General features: G+C 42.3%; 1 protein-coding gene across 1 annotated transcript in view; it reads right to left on the bottom strand.

Annotated features, from left to right (window-relative positions):
• Positions 1–21,881, bottom strand: part of shroom3 (shroom family member 3) — a 412,360-nt gene that overhangs the window by 237,746 nt on the left and 152,733 nt on the right. The gene's annotated exons all lie outside the window — the stretch shown is intronic.

Below are 21,881 nucleotides of genomic sequence, written 5' to 3'. Positions count from 1 at the left end.
CTGTGTCTTTCTCACCCAAACCTCAAATATCCGCTTTCGGACAATAAATCAACACCGCTCCAGTTCAGTTCCAAAGCGTATTTTGAAAACCCAATTAACATTAATCAAAAATGCATTTTCTCCTCATTGGATACAGAGCTTTGAAATCTCTTACATGTGAGGAGTGACGTCAAAACGCAAATCGGTGCCTTTGCATTCGGGCTTTTGAAGCATTTGTTCACATTTGTCATCAATTGAAAATAACACAAATTAGCACAGACAATGTTAAGTTTAGCATTAGTGTAAAGTTTGAAAGCTGCTCCCTGTAAGTAAATTATTTTAATACTTGCTGAATGTATTGAAATGATACAAAATTATTGATTAACACAGATTTGTGCTGTCCCTTTAAGTGCTATTTATAACATTGTAATTGATCTTTGGTGCCAACTAATTGAATTGTGCTATCTTCATTTTAAATCGATGGTCATTTTCAAAGATAATAATTTATTTCTCTCTTTTTAACAAATTTCAAGATGAACTGGTAAAGAAATACCCTACATTTTGGCACACAAATATGATTCTTCCTCATATAGGGGTTAATCAGCATCCCATTTCCAAGTGCCATGCCCAAGAGAAGATGGCAATTCACCATCATCTGCCCTTACAGCCACAACTTTAATGATTTGACCCAAAGACACCACACAAAATATAAGCTCAATGCATCTGCACCTATCCTCCCCGCTTCTGTTGCCATCTTGTTCTGGAAGCAAAGGTACAAAATAACTTGGATAGACAGGAACTCTCCTTCTGTTCCGCTCCAACATAAAAGAATTTCTTCATTTAAGGTGATAACCCCATATCTCACACACTGTTTTTGTCAGTTAATCAGCAATTTGCAGATTGGTAAATACATTGTGGATTTTTGGTCACTAGGGACTAGGTTGAAGTTGGCCAAATTCTTCTTGCTCAGGGGCCTATAAGTGGGCCAATGACAGAGAAGACAGAATAACAGAATATTGCAGCAGTGAAACAGTCCATTCAGCCGGTCAGATCGGCACCAACTTTCCTCCGCAAATCACCAAGTTTAATCCTACCCCTGTCTTTACACCATGCCCTTTAATAACTCTCATTTTCAACATTACTGAAAACATCTTGACTATTGGACAAATTTATGGACTGGATTTCAATGATGGTTGATGGCATGAACTCACATTCCAATGATCTTCTGTGTAAACAAACTTCCACAATCTCCATTGAATGCTTTTTGTGATTATCAAACATTTGTGCCCTCTCACTGACATTGGGAACAATATATCACCACTTTCCTTCACCATAAATTTTTCATAATCTTTAGGTGCTCCATCAGGTCACCCTTTAACTTTCCCAGTTCTAGTGAAAAAAAATAACTATCGTGTTGAAAGTCTTTTTTCAGACTGTAACCCTCTCCATTCCTGGAAACACACTCATAAATCTCCGCTGCGCATATTTCATTATGTTCTATCCCTTCAACTAAGTGAATTTACAACTAGGATTCTTGGATGAAGCAACAATATTTTTTCCCACCCCACAGCATAATCCACTTTCTTTTGTTTGTTTGGACAAACTACTGGGCGAGTTGTGCCAAAATAAATGGGGCAAAAAATAGGGCAATTGAAAATACTGACAGCCAGACCATCAGACCTTGCAACAGCATGAATGGCTCCATGGCATCCATCAGGGTAAAATCAGTCTCCAAATCGTACACATTATGGAGAATTGTTACACAACGCTGCAGTTTATTTTGAAACAGAAGTAAACCAGAGCAACAGTAGTTAAACAGTGAAAATCTTCAATTCTTTGAAATATGAAGATTAATTTCACCAATGTAATATATAATATTTCTTAATAATTGAAGGGCAAGTATGAAATTGTAATGGATTTAAAATTCTTCTCTTTTAAATGTCACTTTTCAGTCGGTTTCATCGTCTGAGACTTTCGAGGACAATGCTCCCTTCTTTGATTTCCTCTGCCAGCCAGAAAATTCATTTGCTGGTCATATACTCCAAAGTTCAATGTCATTCTTGTCGCAATCTACAAAACAAGATTCCAACCATTCCACGGTGCAGTCCATTACCAGGTAACATAATCAAAGAATAATGGATGATACATTACTTCATTTCAGTGCATTGCATCCATTAATCTAAAGGCTGTTAGCCAAACATCTTATTCTGTGTACTTGCTGTCATTTTCAATGACAAAATACATAGCAACTTCCATTGCACACACAAGTGTACTGAGTAGATGGTACGGTTGTCAGATGTTAACATTTGCTTTTCATCTGAAGGATTAGTAAAAAAAATCAAACCTAAACCTTGGTGCTACAATTAGCAGCAGCTTGTTTTGTTCTGCCCTGACCGTACTGTGAAGTGACTGAAGGTAGACCGACAAAGCTCAGTGGGCTGTTGGCTACTGAGCCGTTTTTGAACATTGCACGGTTTGCTTTTATGTGGCACAAAGATGTACAGTATTTGAATGACAATATAGCTAATATAGTCAATGGGTTTTAGTGTCCAAGTTGTTTTCGGGAATAAGATTTTAATGTGGATACATCAAACATATAATTACAAATAAATGTCCAGCTGACAGGTTAAACTTGGGTTTAAATTAATGATCGGCAGGTTAAATTTCTTGTAATACACAAATATTGTATCAACAATTCACCTTTATTTAAAAAAACTCCAAATAATTTCAGATGTTAGAACAGGGTAAGGCCTGAGTTGAAACAGTGAATGAACCATGTGATTCGATAAAGGGCTCAGATTCATATATGCCCACCTGGTAAATAAGAAAAGCTGACCAAAGATGTCAAAAAAATGTTGACAATCCAAACATAGCCCTGGATATGTGCTGATGCCACAAAGGAGAATGGGCTTGTCATATTTTAAATGGCTGACACATTCAACATTTTATCAATGCTCAAGATAATAGCAAAAGCTGTGATTAGGTGGCCTCAAGTCATATGGGTAAATTGCAGGCTGTTACAGATATATATTGGTAAATCCATTGCTAAGTTCAATTGTTAAATGGCTTTTAAAAATCACAGAATTCCTACAGTGCAGAAAAGATCATCCAGCCCATCGGGTCTGCCCCGACTCTGACAGAATATCTTACCCAGGCCCTCTCCCCCGTCCTATCCCCTTGAATGTTATGATGTGCCAAGTGCTCATCCAGGTTTTTAAAGGATGTGAGGCAACCCGCCTTTACCACCCTCCCAGGCAGTGCATTCCAGACCATCACCACCCTTGGGTAAAAATATTTTCCTTCCATCTCCCCTAAACCCCTCACCTTGAACCTATGTCCCCTCGTGACTGAATTTTCAACTTTGGGAGCAGCTGCTCCCTATCCTCTCTGTCCATGCCCCTCATAATCTTGTACATCTCGATCAGGTTGCCCCTCAGTCTTCTCTGCTCCAATGAAAACAACCCAAGCCTACCCAACCCCTCTTCAGAACTTAAATGTTGCATCCCAGGTAGCATCCTGGTGAGTCTCCTCTGCACCCCCATCCTTCCTATAATGTGACGATCACAACTGCACACAGTACTCCAGCTGTGGCCTCATCAAAGTTCCACACAACTCCAACATGACTTCTCTGCCTTTGTAATCTATGCCTCAATATTATTAATATTGATTATTAATTAAAATAATTCTGATTAATCATGTAATACCAGCATTCTGATTATTGAAGCAATAGGCAGCTGATTATTAATGCAAAAGGAACCGTGTAATATCATTAGATCCTGAGTTTTAATGTAATAGGATGCTGTTCATTTATGCAGTAAGATCCTGATTATTGATGCAAAAGGCACCAGAGTACTAAAGGAATGGTGGCCTGATTATTAATGTGGCGGTTTCCTGAATCGTAAAGTAATAGGAACATATTTATTAATGTAAAAGGTCTCTCTGCTGATGCAACAGCATCTTTATTATTAACAGCATTCCAATCACTAATGTAATAGAATCATGATTCTTAATGCTTCATGATCCTGATTATTTATCCAAGATGATTTTGATTAATGCAAAAATAGACTTCTCCAAAAAAAAACGTCTACCTATTCACAGGCATTTCTGCAGCAGCAATTAGGCCTCGGAGTGCAGTCCATCCGGCCACAACCACCATCAAAAGATCACGAGTATTCAAAGGGCCTTTATAGCTGGCAGAAATCAGATTGAGCTCCATGGCAGCCATTACTCCCTTGGAGCTCATTACCCCATAATGTTGCCTCGCGACTGCATTGGGTTTACGGTCCACAGTTTGGGATGCGGGGCTCTAGTTGGTGCTGTCACTCAGTTCACACTCTCCGATAGTGACTATTGGCATGTCTTCTTTCTCACGCCCAAGTTTTATTGTGCATTCTCCGAGATCGGGTGTAGTTGCATACCTCCCTCTTCCCTCCATCCCTTCTCACTGATGTCGAAGACTTCAGTTGCACGAGTTGATCTTTACAAATCTTTACCTTACTCTTCTGTCTGATTTTCAGAATATTCTTAAAGCTCAAAGGATCATAGAATCTCTACAGTGCAGAAAGAGGCCATTCGGCCCATCGAGTCCTCACCAACCACAATCCCACCCAGGCCCCATTCCCGTAACCCCACATATTTACCCTGCTAGTCCCCCTGACACTAGGATCAATTTTGCATGGCCAATCAACCTAACCCGCACATCTTTGGATATCTTGTCAACCAAACTATCAGTCACCACTCTTATCTCTCTCTCACTTTGGTTTGGCACCTGCTCTACTCCACTCCAGCTCTGTAAAGTGCCTCAGAGCATTTTCTCGATATTACAGATACTATATGAATTCATCTTGATCGAATAATGATGCAATACCAGATGAGTTAGGACATTGGATGCAAGTCTAATGTCTATTGATTTGAAGGGTGTTGTGTAAAATGAATTTGGACTGTTTCAATCCAGTTCCTAATAAGTGGAAGTCCACCATGCAAAATTGATCCTAAAACAGCACTAAATTAGCAGTGCTCCATCTAGAGGCCACAAGAACACCTCATGGGAAATTAAAGTGTCACGTTAGTGGAGTGGGAATGGTGCGATTTGAGATTCTAATTTGTGTTTTCGCCACAATCTACCCTTATTATTCTGAAGCTGCCAAATTCAAATTATCTGTTATTTTTAACAGGAATCTATCAAAATACATCTGCGCTGTTTTATGAAAATTGCTTCATTTATAACATTTGAGAATTCAATTTTTTGAGCAGTAAAATGATTTTGAATTTAGATGTATGCAGTACTGCTCATACCAATGCTGCGGCAAGATTTCAATTACATCAGGGTAGCATAATGTGCCAATGGTGCATTTAAATGCTTAAATGGTGCAGCCTGACCTTTAACGCATCAACATGACTGTTGACCATGCTGTTCTGTGTTTGAACTTTCACCATTTAGTTTTGCTCAAGCGTAACAACCACAGCACGACTCTGGTTGATGGAAAACACTTTCCTATTTAATTTAACATCACATGTCTCCTGAAGTCTCAGACACAAACAAAATAGAAAATGCCTGTCCATCCTCTTGGATCTTTTAGATCAATGGAACACTAATCAAGAAGCTGGTTAATCTCACTTTGTTCCCGAGGTACCAGCATGGTTGCTTGAAGCTCTGAAATCACTTCAGTCAGTCAGGGTGGCTGAGCTGCTGGTCAGCACCAGTGAACCAGCATCAGGTACGACTGAAACAATCATTGATCCGCCAGGACCCAGTTAGTCTCTCAGCCACTGACTCATCAGCATGTACTCAGTTTGTCCAGATTCCACTCTTTTACATTTGTAAACTTTCACATCCCCTCTCCATCCTGGCCAGTTTTGGGATTGTCCCCTCCACACAGATGTCTAAACTACACTTCCATTCATTATCAAAATAGTCACAGTGTCATACCAACATACAAACTAGGAGCAGACATGGGCCATTCACAATATCATGCTGCCGGATTGGTGCTAGTTCACGGTAAATCCTGCATTTGTGATTAAATCGGATCTTAGTGGGGAAGCTTGAATTGAAACCTAACTAGTGTCTAAGTGGAAGCTCCACCCCATGACTTATGAACCTACAAAATAGTAGGAGGTCATTTGGCCCCTTTATCCTGCTTCACCATTCAATAGGATCACAGCTGATCTGTTTACGTTTTGAGTTCTACATTCCTATCTACCCCCAGTAACCTTTGATTCCCTTGCCTAACAAGAATCTATCCATCTTTCCTTAAAAATATTCAATGAGCCTTCACGACCTTCCGGGCCAGTGATTGGCTGGTCCCACCCCCCTCCCCCCCGCCAGCCACTGGCCCTGATCTCCGATGCAGAGTACCCCCTATCATGGCCCTACTCCCATCATAACCCTGTCCCCCTCAGGCCCCACCCCCATGGTATTGCTTGGTGCCCAGTGGGCACTGAGTGCTCAGCTGGCAGTGCCAGGGTGCCATTTTGGCACTGGAAATGCCAGGTTGGCACTGCCCAAGGATCATTGTCCCTGACCACCCTGGGGGGCTCCAATGGCCTCTGACCCCACTGACAAGGCCATCACATCAGGAGTCTGTTGCTGGGGACCATACCTGATCCTCGCCGGTGAGGACCTCACATTGAAGTCCTCTGAAATCACTCTGATCACTAAATAATGTGTTCCAATAGCCTTGTTATATATCATATGGATCTTCCTCAACTTCATCACTATTGGTAGTACCAGTAACTTTGGCGTCATCATCCTAGATGCCTTTGTCCTCTGTACCATCAAGTGCACTTAATATTCAGGGGACTCTGGCAAGGTGGTAATCCTCCTCCACTGGGGTAGGTTTCCCTTCTGCGTGTGGGGGTTGGAGCATGTTCCTTTTATCCACTGGTGAATCCCGATGTCCATGGGGGTGGGGAGGAGTCTGGATGTCTGTGGGGAGGTGCCCTGTTGTCACTGGGAGGAGGGGGGTTTCCAATGACCATTGGAGGAGGGCTGTACAGATGTCCATGAGGGAGTGTCCCAATGTCTTGGGGAGGGGGTCCTGATGTCCATGGGGAAGGCCTTAAAGTGAACACTGAATCGGGGCTGTGTGATCCTCGCCAGCACTATGAAAATGCACAGAATGCTGTTAAATCAGGCTTAAAAAAAAGGTGGTGTCTGTGAAGCTGGTGAGTTTCACAATTTTTCTCGCCCGACCCAACACTGCAATTTTGGGAAAATTGCACCCTACATTATCAACAAGGTGGGATTTAAATATGACCCAAGTGAGAGAAAAACCTTTTCTTTGTGTCGTCCTCCTGGTCTCAAATTGCACACTCCTCTGGCCCATTTCTTGCAACCGCTTTCTTGCGTCTAGCCTTTTGCATGAACATGGATGACAAAGCCTTTCTGAAATTTCCCTTTGGGGGCAGCTTTTCATTTGAATTTCACCATTGACTTTAATTCTGTGGCATCCACCATACAAGATGGACCCACTATGTACCATGGTTTCTCATGGCCAGTCTTTGCAAGGATGGAACTTTCATTAATCCCGGTAACAGTCTTGTTTGGTGGTATGTTGAAAATCATCGCTGTTTCACGCATGTTTCTAATGCCAGCCAGTCGATATTTGATGATTTTTTTGTCAAAGTCAGGTGGCAGACGCTGTGAAATTTTTGTTTTTTGACAAAATACTGAATCATCCTTTCCATGGATCTTGTGCACCAGCTGATGACACTGCCTTGAATTCTGAATGCCACATTCCTTCACTTCTCTGAGGGCATGGAGTCGGGTGGCTTGCAGGTGATAGAGACCTTTTTGCTGAATCTCGTTAACCCATTCTGCAATTTCTCTCCAGTTTAAACTGAGCTGTGCACTTACTCTTTCTCAAAGGCATCATTACAGATCATGTCGTTCACATTAGTCCTACTGATTGGCTGGAAAATTGCCACAAGAATTGGCAGAGGGAAAATCTAAATGTTCCCATGCGTGCCGTTAAATAAATGAACTGTGATAATTACCAGTAAGTAACTAATAATCACCATGTGGCTTGATTCCCAAAAATCAAGGGTTGACTTTTCACCTGGCTTTTTAGGCCAAAAATCATGGGGTTGACCTTTATACGAGATTGACTTTTATACATGTATATATGGTACTGCTTCCAATTTACTGGACCGTTCATGGTATATTCACTGGGGAGATTAATCACCAAGCATTTCCATCTTGTCTATAAACATAACTTAAATCTTTTTGTAGCTTGCAACTTGAACCCCCTCCTTTCATTTCCACATTCCTCTTTTTATCCTTGACCTCATGCACTCGACCAACCAAAAACACCATAAATTTCAGGAACAATCTTGATCCTCCTCTGGGCTCTCTTATTCCCAGTAAGAAGTCTCACAACACCAGGTTAAAGTCCAACAGGTTTATTTCCAACAGTACAAACATCAATTTCACCCATTATTTTTATCTTCAGATTCATTAACATGTTTTACTTTTTTTTTTGTCTTATAAATATTTGTAAAAAATCTGACTGAGATTCTCTCTTATTTTCCAGGTTTTAAGGCAATCTGTTGACAAGACTCTAAAACTCATGAGCTGTCTTGCCAATGATTTTTAGCATACCTGACATTGTTTTCCCATCAATCTTTGTTTTAGTCAATCCAATATTATTCCTGATCTGATGGAAGATCTCCACCCAAAACAGGAACACACTTTTTCACTCCCAGATACTGGCAGATCATTTCTGCATTTCTAACATTCTTTGGGACTGTGGAGGACAGATTCAATCTGTATCAAACCCATGATGGCACGGTGACACAGTGGTTAGCACTGCTGCCTCACAGCGCCAGGGACCCGGGTTTGATTCCCAATTTGGGTCACTGTCTGTGTGGAGTTTGCACATTCTCCCCGTGTCTGCCGTGGGTTTCCTCCGGGTGCTCCGGTTTCCTCCCACAGTCCAAAGATGCGTGGGTTTGGTGGATTGGCCATGCTGAATTGCCCCTTAGTGTCAGGGGGACTAGCTAGGGTAAATGCATGGGGTTGCGGGGATAGTACCTGGGTGGGATTGTGGTCGGTGCAGATTCAACGGGCCGAATGGCCTCCTTCTGCACCATAGGATTCTCTGATTCTATGACAATTCCTGATTGAGGTATGCTCAATATTAACAGCTGGTGTAAGAATAGAATACCCCTCCATCTGACGAAGGAGCTGTGCTCCGAAAGCTTATGGTATTTGCTACCAAATAAACCTGTTAGACTTTAACCTGGTGTTGTGAGACTTCTTACTAAGAATAGAAAAACATGGCATTCCTTAGTACTTTTTCCCTCAGACTAATGAGCAAAAATATTCAAACATTAAAAAGCTCAAGACATAAATCTATCTCTCACACGAGACATACAGGGGAAGTAATTTCCGTGTAACAAATTCTAACTTATACGTGCCGAGACAGTGAATGAGAAAGTTAAGATATCAATCATGGTTTTTCCCACAGAAATGGATTTTCCACTTTGATTCAAGTCCATTACTGAGGCACTGATGTTACCACCTCCCCGCCACCCCTACTCACATCCTTGAAAAAAGAATTATCCACACCCAAACCATAAAACCAATTAATCACAATGGAAGTAACCCTAGAGACTTCAGCATGTTTGCCAATTACTCGGATGCAATGCTGTGGGACCAGGTCACGTGCTTCAAACGGTGAATGAGATGATTAACAAAGGAAAAGTACCACAAGAGGAAAGAAAAACACAACCATGTCATCAATGGACCAAGGACATGGGCTATATTTCTTGATGAAAAATATTTAAAATGCTGGCAATACACAGCAGGACAATTAGTATTTGAAGTGAAATGCAAACCAGATGCATGATTATACTTTCGGTAAACTCTTTCCAATGTTGGCTGAGCTTTTGTGTATTTCCAGCATTTTATGCATGTTTGATTTTTGTCACCTGTAGTCATTTTTTGAAGCCTTCATTATTGTTTTGTTATTTTACAGGAGATGGAAATTATCAAAAGCTGGATTTTATGGTTCCCCGCTGGCCGTGTTTACGTTCCGGGGGGGGGGGACACATAAAATATAAGCTCACCACTTTCTCACCCATCCTGTGCTGTTCCCCATAATACTGGAAGTGTAAATAAATAACTAAGGGTCAACTGAAGTTGTTAACTGAGCATTAACTAGTATTAAATTGGACAGCTCTTTCTTAGGTGCAGCACAGCCATAAGGGTCAAATGGTGCCCTCCTGTGTTGTTAGGTTTATAAACCTCTTTTTAATTGCAAATGGTGTTGACTTCTGACCTGGACAACTCATTCCTGGCTTTGAGATTGTCAATAACGATTGATGTGCCAGTTGCAAACATGATGCAGCATTCACAATCCCCATCTTTTAGGAAGTATGGAAAGCTCCCTAATGCAACGTTAGTTAAATTCATTTCATAATTTCATCAGTTTTGGTGATGATGTGAAGATGTGGTTGGAAGCTTCTCTCAGCATCAAATTGGGCACCTAGGTTGTGAACAGACTGGTTTAATCCGACTGTTATTAGGTATAAGTCACACTGCAGGTGAGGATTACGCAGGTAGACCATCAGGCAAAATAAAAAGCTCAGGAAGGAAGGGCAGGAGTCCCCTGTTGTCATCATCTTCTCAAACAGATGCAGTGTTTTGGATACTGTTGGCGGGAAGAGATTGGCCTCTCAGGAGAAGGCAGCAGCCACTAAGTTCATGGCAGCACAGGTGGCTCTGCTGCACAGAAAGGCAGATTCAATAGTAAATGGTACAGACAGGCGTTTCAGTGGCCGCAGACGTGAATCAAGGATGGTATAGGTTGCCTCCCTGGTGCCAAGGTCAGGGGCATCACGGAACGGCTGCAGGACATTCTAGAGAAGGCAGGTGAACAGGCAGTGGTCATGGTACACATAGGTACCAGCAACATAGGTAAACAATGGGATGAGGTCCTGAAAGCTGAATATAGGAAGTTAGGAAGTAAATTAAAACACAGGACCTCAAATGTAGTAATCTCAGGATTACTCCCAGTGCCATGTGCGAGCAAGAGCAGGAATAAAAGGATAGATCAGGAATAAAAGGATAGATCAGAAATAAGAGGATAGATCAGATAAATGTGTGGCTGGAGAAATGATGTACCAGGGAAGGGTTTAGATTCTCGAGGCACTGGGATCGGTTCTGGGGAATGTGGGGCCTGCACAAGCCGATGGCTTGCATCTGGGCAGAACTGGGACTAACATCCTCACGGGCCTTTTGCCAATTCTGTTGGGAAGGTTTTAAACTAATATGGCAGGGGGACGGAAACCAAAATGTAGGCTTAGATGGGTCAGATTCAGATCAGGAAATGGGAGGTAGAACATTAGTTGGTGATACGGTCAGTATCTCAGACAGACAAAAGAAACAAAGGTTAAAAAGCATCCAAAGGAAATTGATGGGGTGGAACTGTTTATACTTCAATGCAAGGAGTATTACAACCAGACAGATGAATGAAGGGCACAGTTAGACACTTGGCAGCACAATGTTGTTGCTATAATGGAAACCCGGCTAAAGGAGGGTCAAAACTGGCAGCTCAATATCCCTGGATATAACGTTTCCAGGCAGGTTGGAGAGGGTGACAAAAAGGAGGGCGGGGGGGACATTATTGGTTAAGAATCAATTCCAGCTGTGAGATAGGATGATATACAAAACGGGTTAACAAATGAGGTTTTGTGGGCATATTTGGAATCATGAGCTTTTGAAGTGCTGCTCTCCACTCTCTTGATGAAGGGGCAGTGCTCCGAAAGCTCATGATTCCAAATAAACCTGTTGGACTTTAACCTGGTATTGTGAGACTTCTTACTGTGCTTACCCCAGTCCAACACTGGCATCTCCACATCATGGCTTTAGGGGTTAAGCAGAGGAATAAAAATGGGGTAGACAGACTACTAGGTAGACTGGACAAAACTGCTAAAGGAGAAATCAGTGGTGAACTAGTGGGAAACACTAATAAGTGAGATCCTTAGAGTACAAAGCAGACACGTCCTCTCCAAAAATAATAATGGTACTAGTATTGCCAAACCTAGACCCCCAAGGTTGTTTAGAAAAATACAGGGAACTTTAAACTGAAAAAGAAAGCTTATGATAGTCACAAAAAACTCAACACTGCCGATAGCCGACAGGAGTTTGGAAAGTACAGGGATCAAGTAAAAAAATATAAGGAAATCAAAGTGAGGGCATGAAAAAATATTAGCAAGCAAGAATAAGGTTTTATCAGTATCTAAAGAACAAAAGAATAGTTAAGGAAAATGTGGGACCTATAAGAGTTGAAGAAGGGAACTTGTGTGAAGATGCAGAGGATATGGGAAGAGTTTTAAATGAATTTTTTGTCTCCGTATTCACAAAGGAAAAGGGTGATGCAGAAATAGTAATCCAAGAGGAGCAGCGTGACATAATCATATGATAAAATCATAACAAAAGAGCAAGTGTCAGTAGAGTTCAAATCCTTGAAAATGGTAAATTGGCAGGACCGGATACATTGTTCCCTAGGATGTTGAAGGAGGTCAGGGAGGAAATAGCAGATGCTCTGAGGGTTATTTTTCAATCTTCACTAGACACAGATGAGGTGAAGGGGGAATGCAAATGTGGTTCTGTTGTTTAAAAAGGGTACGAAGGAAATGCCAAATAATTATTGGCCAATTTGCCTTACTTTGGTGGGGGGCAAATTGTTAGAATCAATCCTGAAAGATGGGATAAAGTATCACTTAGAAAGGCATGGACTAGTCAGGGATAGTCAGTATGGCTTTGTCGAGGGAAGGTCATCCTTACAAATTTGATTGAATTCTTTAAGTGACAAGGAGGATCAATGAGGGTAGTGCAGTGGATGATATCTACATGGATTTTAGCAAGGCATTTAACAAGGTCTCACATGCCAGACTGATCTGAGGGGTACTGCCCATGGGATACAGGATAATGTGACAAATTGGATCCAAAGTTGGCTTAGTAACAGGAAGCAAAGAGTAATGGTCGATGGCTGCCCTTGCGAATGGAAAGTTCTTTCAATTGGTGTTCTGCAGGGCTCAATGTTGGGACCCCTGCTGTTTGTTTTATACATTAACGATTTAGACTTGAACATCAGGGCCATGATTGGGAAATTTGCAGACGCAAATTTGTGGAAAGCGTATTGTGGAAAGTGTAGAGCGTAGTTGTAAGCTCCAAAATGAGATAGATAGGTTGGTGGAGTGGGCAGGAAAGTGGCAGGCGGAGTTCAACTCTAATAAGTGTGAGGTAATGCATTTAGAGAGGTTGAACAGTAAAAGGGAATACACAATAAATGGGAATAAACTGAGAGGGGTAGATGAAGTGAGAGATCTTGGCATGCAAGTGCACAGGTCTATAAAGGTAGCAGTACAGGTAGATAAGGTTTTAAAGAAGGCATATGGACTGCTCTCCTTCACTGACAGAGGTATAGAATACAAAAGTAGGGATATAATGATGAAACTGTATAAGACACTGGTGAGACCACAACTGGAGTAGTGTGTGCCATTCTGGTCACCACATTACAGGAAGGATGTAATTGCTCTGGAGAGAGTGCGGAGAAGACTTATTGGAATGGTGCCAGGGCTGGAGAACAGTAGCTATAAGGAGAGATTGGAGAGGTTGGGATTGTTTTCCTCGGAACAGAGAAGGCTGAGGGGTGACGTGATTGGGGTACACAAAATTGAGGGGTAGGGAGAGAGTCGTCAGGAGGAACCGGTTTCCCTTGGCAAGGAATTCAAAAACCAGGGGTCATAGATTCAAGCCAAGTGGCAAAAGGATTAGTTGAGAAATGAGGAAAAACTTAAATGCAGGGCGTGGCGGGTGGAGGAAATTCGCTGCCCGAGGCAGAACCCTAAACACATTTAAAAAGTATCTGGATCTGCACCTTAAATGCTGTAAGTTTCAGGATTATGAGTCGTGTGCAGGAAGATGGGATTAGAAAGGGCACCTGGGTGTCTTTGGGTTGGCATGGACAAGACGTAGTTCAATGGCCTCCTTCTGTGCTGTATCATTTCTACAGCTCCATATTTAAATTAAATTCTGAATTTTAAATTAAAATAAAACAAAATAAACTCAAACGTGAAATCGTGGACAAGCACGAAAGACCCATCAAGGTGCGAAGAGGAAAAAATATAGGTGATCATTTTGTGTCAGGGTCTCAATTCAGAATGTTAACGTGGCTTTCCTCCTCAGAGATGTTGACCAGCCTGCAGCATACTTCCAGAATTTACTTGTTGATGTCAGATTGCCAGCAAGTTCTTTTCACCTCATATATCTCTGCTAAAACAATTATGTTTATTAAGACATATTTCCTGGGCATTTTGTAACTGAATACCATTAAATTTGGTTACAGGCCAGGTTACATAGATTAAGTGCATGGCTTGCAGGCAACCTGTAACTTTGTTCCAAAAACTTAGTACTGTAATGATGTTTTGCAGGAATAGTTGAGAAGGCAAATCAAGAGAATTCGGATGTCTCTAAACCACAAGGGTGATGTTCAATTGGACTCCAGCTTTTTCATGGACCTGGAGATCATTAAGGCCTCACGATTTATTCCACGTGCAGCGTTTGCGATTATCATCGTAAAGTTCAATGGAAAACTCAAACCCAATGTCGATGGTGCTGCTAGAAAATGGTGTTGGTTACTTCACCACGATAAGATAAAGACATTACTCTAAAAGACAAAACACGTGTGAAATTATAGTGCAGGATTGAAAAGCAGCAATGACCCATGGTTCTGCTTTCCTGTATCATCACAGCAAAGATTCTGCTATAACAGGCAAGTAATGAGTCAACCAGAGCCAAAGGCATACACTGGAACATTTTGTACGCTCAAATTTTCAATTACATTGCAATTAAATACTTACCTGACATTTGTGTAACCCAAATATGTAGGCAATGCATGAATCACTATAATTATTCGTTTCGTTGTGGGTATGTATTACACGAACCGATCTCCAAAATTAGGGGTCCATTTTTTTTTTAAAAAAAGGATGAAGAATCCTGTCAACAACAAAAAAAAACACTTTGCAGCTCCCTGTGCTGGAAGTCGAAGGTCAGTGAAGCTTTATTTTTGGAGGGATGAGTCGAGATGCACAGATTGCTTAGTAACACAATGTAGAGCTGCATAAAAATAGTGTTTGTTGATGAGCTTTAATTGAAACAGGCACGAGGTTTGCGCTCAATTTAGGAAACTGATGTAAAATTTGAGGTGGCAATTAAACAATTGTTCAAACATCAACATATGTTCACACCACTCAATCTCCAATTTGTGGTGTTAATCTCAGTCACTATCATTGTCAGGAGCGACGAAAACTGCAAGAAAGAAACATGGAAAGACTTACGGCACAGGAGGGGGGAAACCAGCTCATCCTGTCCGTGCAAACTGAAAAAGAGCAATTTAACTTAATCCTACATTCCAGCTCTTGGTCCAAAGCCCCACAGGTTACAGCACTTCAAATTCATACCCAAATGTTTTTTAAATGCGATGAGAGTTTCTGGGCGGAATTCCCCGTCGCACCCACCACAGGAATCGTAGCGGGCAGGACAGGACCATGCAAAGGTCCGTTGACCTCGGGCGGGATTTTTCGGTCTTGGGGTGAGCGCAGCCGGAAAATCCTGCCCACTGTCTATCAACCTTTCAGACAGTGATTTCTGGGTGAAAAGATTATTCCTGAACTCACCACTAACCTTCGACCAATTACTTTAAATCTATGACCAATATTGATGAATTCTCTGCTGAGGGAGCTAGGTCCTTCCTATTCACATTATCTGGGCCCCTCATAATTTTATGCACCTCAATTAAATCTCCCCTCAGTCTCCTCTGTTCCAAAGAAAACAGTCCCCACCAATCCAATCTTTCCTTATAGCTAAAATTCTCCATTCCTGGCAACATCTTTGTAAATCTCTTCTGTACTCTGTCAAGTGCTTCCAGTTCTTCCAGTATTGCAGTGATCAGAACCATACACAATATTCTAACTCTGGTCTAACAAGTGTTTTAACCAGTTCTAAAATAACCTCCCTGCTCTTATAATCTAGGCGTCAGTCCTGATCTGTCAAGAGCTGGGGTTGTTGGTGGGGAAGGCTCATGCAGAGCGTGCCCTGCCAATGCGGCATCGTGGGCCCTGCCCATTTTGTTTAATTCTATTATGTAATACAATTGTGCTCCTGCTTCCGGCTTACAAACAAAAACTGAAACAGGAGAATCCGATAAAGAAAGTCGTGCAATGTTGGTCTGAGGAATCGGATGATCTCCTATGTGACTGCTTCGAGTCAGTGGACTGGTCAATATTTAAAAACTCAGCGACCAGCCTGAATGTGTACACCACTACAGTAACTGACTTCATTACTAAGTATGTAGAAGACTGTGTGCCAAAGAAGCAAATCCGTGTGTTTCCCAACCAGAAATCATGGATGAACAGGGATATCCACTGCTTGCTGAAGTCCAGGTCTGAGGGTGTTCAAGTCAGGCTACCTTGACCTACACAAGAAATCTAGATACGATCTACAGAGACCCATCAGAGATGCCAAAAGACGTTACCGGATCAAGCTATGGACTCCCGCCGGCAACGGCAAGGTCTGCAAGACATAACAGGCTACAAATGAAAGCATATAAAATTGCCGACTCCAATGCACCCCTCCCCAATTACCTCAATGCATTCTATGCCCGTTTTGAGCAAGAGATCAGCGAGAGCACACCCTACACCACAGAAGCCTTGGCCGAACCCGAGAGCAGCCTTTTCAAAAGTCAACCCTCGGAAAGCGACTGACCCGGATGAACACCAGGTCCTGCGCGGACCAGCTGGCGGGGATATTCGCAGACATTTTTAACCTCTCATTACACCAATCTGAGGTCCCTATCTGCTTCAAGGAGATGACCATCATCCCTTTACCAAAGAAAAGCCAGGCAGCGTGCCCTTAATGACTATCGCCCAATGGCTCTGACATCCATCATTATGAAATGCTTCGAAAGGTTAGTCATGGCATGAATCAACTCCGGCCTCCCAGATTGCCTGGATCCACTACAGGTCACTTATCACTGCAACAGGTCCACAGCAAATGCCATCTCCCTGGCCCTACACTGAACCCTAGAACACCTGGACAACAAAGACACTTATGTCAAATTTCTATTTATTGACAGCTCAGCCTTCAACAATTATTCCTGCAAAACTCATCTCCAAACTCCATGGCCTCGGCCTCGACTCCTCACTCTGCGACGGGATCCTAGACTTCCTAACTCACAGACCGCAATCCGTAAGGGTAGGCAACAACACCTCCTCTATGATCATCCTCAACACTGGTGCCCCACAAGGCGGTGTCATCAACCCCTTATTATATTCCTTATACACCTATGGCTGTGTGGCCAAATTCTCCTCTAACTTGATTTTCAAGTTTGCTGATAACACCACCGTAGTGGGTCAGATCTCAAACAATGATGAGACAGAGTACAGGAAAGAGATAGAGAATTTGGTGAACTGGTGTGATGACGATAATCTCTCCCTCAATGTTAACAAAATGAATGAAGGAGATTGTCATCGACTTCAGGAAGCGTAATGGAGGACATGCCCCTGTCTACATCAACAGGGATGAAGTGGAAATGGTTGAGAACTTCAGGTTTCTAGGTGTCCAGATCACCAATAATCTGTCCTGGTCCCCCCCATGCCGACGCTATGGTTAAGAAAGCCCGCCAGCGCCTCTACTTTCTCAGAAGACTAAGGAAATTTGGCATGTCCGCTACGACTCTCACCAACGTTTACAGATGCGCCATAGAAAGCATTCTTTCTGGTTGTATCACAGCTTAGTATGACCCCTGCTTAGTATGCTTAGTATGACCCCAAGACCACAAGAAACTACAAAAGGTCGTGAATGAAGCCCAGTCCATCATGCAAACCAGCCTCCCATCCATTGACTCTGTCTACACTTCCCGCTGCCTCGGAAAAGCAGCCAGCATAATCAAGGACCCCACGCACCCCAGACATTCTCTTTTCCACCTTCTTCCGTCCAGGAAAAAGATACAAAAGTCTGAGGTCACGTACCAACCGACTCAAAAACAGCTTCTTCCCTGCTACCACTTTTGAATCAACCTACCTCATATTAAGTTGATCTTTCTCTACACCCTAGCTATGAATGTAACACTACATTCTGCACCCTCCTTTCCTTCTCTATGTACGGTATGTGTTGTCTGTATAGCACACAAGAAACAATACTTTTCACCGTGTACGAATACATGTGACAATAATAAATCAAATCAAAACATCACTTTCCTCTTTTCAATTTTTAGGTTCTTGTGCCAACAATTGCCTAAGCGCCAAGTCCTGGAATTTCCTCCCTAATCCTTTCCACCTCTTAAGGTCTCTCATAAAATAAGGCACTCTTTAAGACCTACCACTTTAACCAAGCATTTTAACACCTGTCCTATAGTCTCCTTATGTGATTTTTAAAGTTTTGAATTTATACTTTCACAGGATGTGGGCATCACTGACTAGGCCAACAGTTAGTACCCATCCCTAACTGCCCTTGGGAAAGTGGTGGTAAGCCACATTCCTTAACCGCTGCAGTCCATGTGGTGTGGGTACACCCGCAGTACTGTTTAGGAGATCTGGGATTTTGTCCCAGCAACAGTGAAGGAACATGACATATTTCCAAGTCAGAATGATGTACGGTTTGGAAGGGAACCTCCAAGTGATGGTGCTCCCAAGTATCTGCTCCCCTTGTCCTTCTAGATGGTAGAGGTCACAGATTTGGAAGGTCCTGTTGAAGGAGCCTCAGTGAGTGGCTGCTAACACTCATCTAAAACATAATGGGATTTTTCTAACTTGGTAACTTGCTACGTAAATGTAAGTTGTTGTCATTCGAAGTTTAAACTTTGCACTAGCAAATTAGAGCAGACCCTCGGTGGAATTTAGAACTCCTGACTTGGAAATATATTACTGTTCCTTCACTATCATTGGATCAAACTCCTGGAACTCTCTCCCCTCACCCCCCAACAGCACTGTGGGTGTACCTACAGCACATGCACTGCAATGGTTCAAGGAGATAGCTCACCACCACATTCTCAAAGGCAATTAGGGGTGGGCAATAAATGCTGGCCTTGAAAGCATTGCCCGCATCCCTTGAATGAATAAATGAAAAAAACATTTTGCTTGGACAATGTGCAGTCATCTTAAAAATATTCAGGCAATTATAGGGCCTGAGTGGGATTGTGGTCGGTACAAACTCGATGGGCCAAATGGCCTCCTTCTTTACTGTAGGGAGACATGTCTACACGCACCCATAGAAAGGTTCACTAATGAGTAGACCGATTACAGTTAATTTTATTTTTTGGAATACCTTACCCAAATATTGTGCCTGTTTAAGCCAAAACATCTTTTTCTTTAACCAATATTAAGTTTTCAGAGTGATCTTGTCAAGTTTTGCAAGTATGCAACACCTTGTTGCCTTTGCCTTCTGGTTATCCACATCATACAACATTCAGTTTCTTATAGAAACAAAAGGTTTAAGATTAACAAGAAAACAGTGTTTTCAGCCAGTGAGTGAGTGCTGACGAGATTTCCATTGAAAAGTCTTGTTTCGTCTTCGGGGCATAATACAAACTGCACCAGGTTTTCTTGATGTTGTCAAGTTATCAACTGCAGCAATATACAACTTCCAGACAGTTATTGGAATTCCTACTTATTTCAAATTGCTGATGTTAAACTGCTGCTCTGTCATTGCTTGCTGGACAAGTTGACATGTCTGCTATAGTTCTCATTTTTTCATTGGAGGAGATGGATCCATTCCAGAGAAGCTGACTGACTACTACTTTCTCTTATTTCCCTTTTTGTGAACACTGCTTATCTGGAGCAACTACTCGCTAGACATTCAATTCAATCTGACATTACAGCTGGATGGCTTTCCCATAGTATACTTGTAGGCCGAAGGCAGAAGAGGTTTCTTTGTACAAGCCGGATTCTGATTGGCTGAGAAACCTTTTTCCAGCCTCCGGCGTGTTGTTGAAATGTAAATATTTAAGTATATGTTTTTAACGAGCTAAAGAAAAGCACGGGGCTCCGAATCAATTTGGATGGGGCCGTGATTCAGTCAGTTGGGTTGCCATGGTGCTTAAGTATGAATTGTGGGAATGGCCTGCTGCACACTGTATGGAATCAAGGAGTAATGAGGAGGATGTGAACTGGTGGAGAAGCAGCTGGTGTGTGGAATGTGGACTCAGGCTGATGCACAGCAATGTTAACAAGGTAGTTCTTAGCGGATTACATTTTGGGTATTCTCAAGACATTTTAGTTCATTTAGATTTTAAGCATGTAATTGTCATCTTAGCTTAGCAAACACGGCTTTGCTTATCGTGTTTTGTTTCCATATAATGGTGTTTGAATTTAACAGCATTGACTGTGGGGACTGTATGAATGAAGGTGTGAGGAACTCACTCACTTCGAGAGATGATGCATTATAGGTGTTGGACCTGGACTTCCACAATCACATATGGCCCAGGGTAGGTGGGGGAGGGGGGGAGCGGGACAAGGAGTGGGAAAGAGAAAGAGGGAGAATATCCTGTGCACCAAAGTCTTTTGGTAGTCCAATCCAACATTATCATCCATTTGTCTTTCCGGAATAGGTTAAATTAACAAGAGGTAAGATTCTCTGGCCTCCTCTCAGAGTTTTTCTCAGCAGTGGGAGGCGGGACGCTATTCGCTGGCAGCGGGATTGTCCGGTCCCGCTGCTGTCAATGGGAATTCACACTGATGCCACCCCATGCCACCGGGAACCTCGCAGCACGAGATGCACCGCTGGCAGGACCAGACAATCCCGCCGACATGAACAGCCAGGGAATTCCAGCCAAGGTTTCGCACAAGTTACTCCTTAATGCTGAATGTACATCATTGTGTCTTTGTGGCAGTGTCTCAAGGTTACCCTTTCCTGGAAAATGTTGTACACATTTTCCACACACTTGTTTTTGTTTTTATAAAAATATCACACCAACACAATCCAAATTTACGGTTTGAGGCAACACACACCTACACACAGACAAACATACTTCAAACAGTGCAAACTTAACAAAAACCAAGTGATAGGCTCATCTCCTAAAGTAACCAAAAAAATCTGATTCTTCCCCATTTATATTTAAGAAAACATTTATCTTTTATGGGTGGCACGGTGGCACAGTGATTAGTGAGCTGTCTCTCAGCTCCAGGGACCCGGGTTCAATTCCAGCCTTGGGCAACTGGCTGTGTGCAGTTTGCATATTCTCCCCATATCTGCATAGATTTCTTGCGGGTGCTCCGGTTTCCTCCCACACTCCAAAGATGTGCAGGTTAGATGGATTGGCCGTGCTAAATTGCCCCTTAATGTCCAAAGATGTGTAGGCTAGATGGATTGGTCGGTGCAGATGAATGGCCTCCTTCTGCACTGTAGGAATTCTCTGAATACTGAATCTGTTTATAATCTATTTTCTTCCCTCACAAGGTATCAGTGTACCATTCTACGGTGAACTGTGGCCTGGGTAACTTGCTCTTTTTTCCCTTGTTGGGGGAAGCCATTTTGTAGCCACTGGTGCTTTGCTTTTAAACCACCCAAGATTGAGCATATGGATGCAAATTTACAACCACCAAGATTAACATGGTGGAAGGTTGTAAATAGTAACTATAGTGGCAACTAGTAGAAATGGAGGTCAAACCCACATTTTGTGACACTTTACCAGGGAGACTTGGACATTTACATACACAAAAAGAAACCATTTGCCCATGTGTCTGTGCTGGAACAGTTAAAAACTGAGGCCACTAACATATAATCTCCATCCTCCTCTGCTTGGAACGTTTGTTCTTAAAAAACGCAATGGTCTCTGTTTGTCTCTCAATCACCCCCTGCACCAAAGCCTTCTGTGCTCCAACATCCTTCTTCATAAAGA

Source organism: Mustelus asterias, chromosome 1 (genome assembly GCF_964213995.1).
Source record: "Mustelus asterias chromosome 1, sMusAst1.hap1.1, whole genome shotgun sequence".
NCBI classification, from domain to species: domain Eukaryota; kingdom Metazoa; phylum Chordata; class Chondrichthyes; order Carcharhiniformes; family Triakidae; genus Mustelus; species Mustelus asterias.
The sequence above is the reverse complement of the archived record's forward strand: the minus strand, read 5'-3'. Positions and strand labels throughout refer to the sequence as shown.